The sequence below is a fragment of the Arachis ipaensis genome, chromosome B4, assembly GCF_059453495.1.
Source record: "Arachis ipaensis isolate K30076 ecotype BB chromosome B4, ASM5945349v1, whole genome shotgun sequence".
In the NCBI taxonomy this organism is placed as follows: Eukaryota; Viridiplantae; Streptophyta; class Magnoliopsida; order Fabales; family Fabaceae; genus Arachis; species Arachis ipaensis.
Genome location: NC_142439.1, coordinates 50,608,562 through 50,611,227, shown reverse-complemented (window position 1 = coordinate 50,611,227; position 2,666 = coordinate 50,608,562). Strand labels below are relative to the sequence as shown.

Genomic DNA, 2,666 nt, shown 5'->3' with positions numbered 1-2,666 from the left:
GTCTTGGATTTCCTTGCATATTCCTTCAAGTAGAGTCTCAATTCTAGAGAGTCTATCTTCGGATGGTGATGGTGGGTTGAGGTTGGAGGAGTGAGAAGGGCCATTTTGGTTTTGATATGGATGTTGAGAGGTACTGTTGGGTGGGTGTTGATATGATCTCTGTGTGGAATGTTGGTGAGTTGCATTATTGTTGGGGTTGTGACGTCTCTAATCTTGGCCTTGATCTTGTTGATCTCTACATTCACTCCTTCTTGAGCTGCTGATGAGGTGGTGACTGCTGCAACTTGGTTTCTTTCCATCTTCTTGGTAAGGTCAGCCAGCTGCTTGGTGATCATCTTGTTTTGAGCCAGCAGAGCGTCCATATTGTTCAGCTCCATTACTCCTCGAGTGTTGCCCCTTTCAGAAGTATAGAAGTAGTCATTCTCAGCTACAGTCTCGATGGCATCTACGACTTCTTCAATGGTCTTTTTCTTGTTCAGAGATCCCTCGGATGAGTGGTCTACTACCTTCTTTGATTCATAAGACAGACCCTCATAGAAAATGTGTAGTTGCACCCATTCATTAAACATATCTGGCGGGCACCTTCTTGTTAAGTCCTTAAACCTCTCCTATGCTTCATAGAGAGTTTCACCATCTTGTTGCCTGAAGGTTTGTACCTCAGCTCTCAACCTATTGATTCTTTGAGGAGGGTAAAATCTCGCCAAGAATTTGTTAACCACATCTTCCCAGGTTGTTAAACACTCCTTCGGGAAGGATTCCAGCCAATTAGATGCCTTATCCTTGAGTGAAAAGGGAAACAGAAGCAGTTTATAAGTGTCAGGATGAACACCATTAGACTTCACAGTATCACATATCCTTAGGAAGGTGGTTAGATGTTGATTGGGGTCTTCTTGGACGCTTCCTCCGAATGCACAATTATTCTGAATGAGAGTGATGAGCTGGGACTTTAGTTCAAAGTTATTGGCATGTATGGTTGGCTTTTGGATGCTACTTCCACAATTTCCTAGGTTTGGATTGATGTAAGAGCCTAGAACTCTTTTCTCTTGCCCAGCATGATTTACTGGGCCTTCCCTGGCATGGTTGTGAGCTTCTTCTTCATGGTGGTTCTCCATATTCTCCTCCATTTCTGTTTCAAAATACTCTTCCTCTTCCTCAGCACCAACGACTCTCTTCCCTCTTGCTTCCCACTTTAATCTAAGGAGGGTCCTCTCAGGTTCATAATCAAAGGACGTTGAGACCCCGCTTCTTCTACTTGTCATACAACCAACAAAGCAAAGACCAATAAAGGAAATGAATGAAGAAATCACTCTTGTTAGAATAGCTGTTAGTGTGAGTGATGCAATATATCAAACAGTTAGTGGGTTAGTGAACTGAATTGTAAATAATAAAGAAAACACAACAAACGGGTAAGGGGTAAAGGAAAGAAAATAACTAAAACTGAAAGTAAATAACTCAAATAGAATTAAACAAACAAAAGAAAAATGCTCAATCTATTTATCCTCCAACTTAATCATTGTCGATACAAAATCAATCCCTGGCAACGGCACCATAAACTTGATGCACGGAAACTTGTCTCTCAACAAATTTCCCTTCGACAAGTATACCAAATTGTTGTCAAGTAAAAACTCACAATAGAGTAAGGTCGAATCCCACAGGGATTGATTGGTCAAGCAACTTTAATTAGAGGAATGTTCTAGTTGAGCTAAGCAGAAATTGAGTTGAGGAAATGCAGAAAATCAAAAGGCGGGAAAGTAAATAACAGAAAGTGTAAATGTTGGAAATAAATGGCAGAATGTAAATGGCAGAAAGTAAATTGCAGAATCTTAAATGGGGTTTTGGGAAGATGAGCATAAAAGTAAATGGCAGAAAATAAAGAGAATGGGTAAGATCAGAAATGGGGGATTCATTGGGCTTAGGAGATGTTGCATTCTCTAGATCAAATTCATTCTCATCTCTTCCTCAATCAATGCATTCATTGATCTCCTTGGCAATCTTAAGTGATTGGATTCCAATTCCTTGGCAACCCAATCTCTCTAAGCTTGAACAATTGCCTAATTCATTGATTTAATTGCTCATGGGAAGAGATGAAGTTTGGTTACTGATTATACCACATGCATTCCCAAATCAAAGTATATGTAGGATTATATATCACTATATCCATCAAAACCCCAATTTGGTCCAACATGAGAAAGCATGTCTAGCATGATCTCTTCATTCCTCTTCCGAGGTTCCAAAGAGATCCAAGTATGAATAGCTTCTTTTACAAGACAACTACCCAATTGGGTGAAGATTGAAAGCTTTCTAGTAAAATCAAGAGAAAAAAAAGAAGAAGAATAATGAAAACTATTATTGATCCATCAAATTACAACAGAGCTCCCTAACCCAATGAAAATGGGTTTAGTTGTTCATAGCTCTGGAAATGGAAGATGATAAAGAAGAATGCATTCTGAAATTAAACTAGAAGTTGCAGAGAAAGTAAAATATACAGAGTATAGTTCTCAAGTTTCAGATCTCCCTTTTTCAATTCAAAACTATCCCTATATATACTACTCTTCAGATCTTCTAGTTAGCTCTTCAAGTCTTGGATATGGGCCCTTGATCTTTAGTTGAAGTAGTTACAGTCTTTAGTGGGCTCAGCTTTGCTTGCAAAGAAAGTTTAAGTTAGG

General features: G+C 39.1%; 1 non-coding gene across 1 annotated transcript; it reads left to right on the top strand.

The window, feature by feature from the left end:
- The first annotated feature begins 564 nt into the window (after positions 1 to 564).
- Positions 565 to 671, top strand: LOC148567526 (small nucleolar RNA R71). The gene has a single exon (XR_015882539.1). It is a non-coding gene; the product is annotated as a small nucleolar RNA R71 (small nucleolar RNA).
- The last annotated feature ends 1,995 nt before the right edge of the window (positions 672 to 2,666 follow it).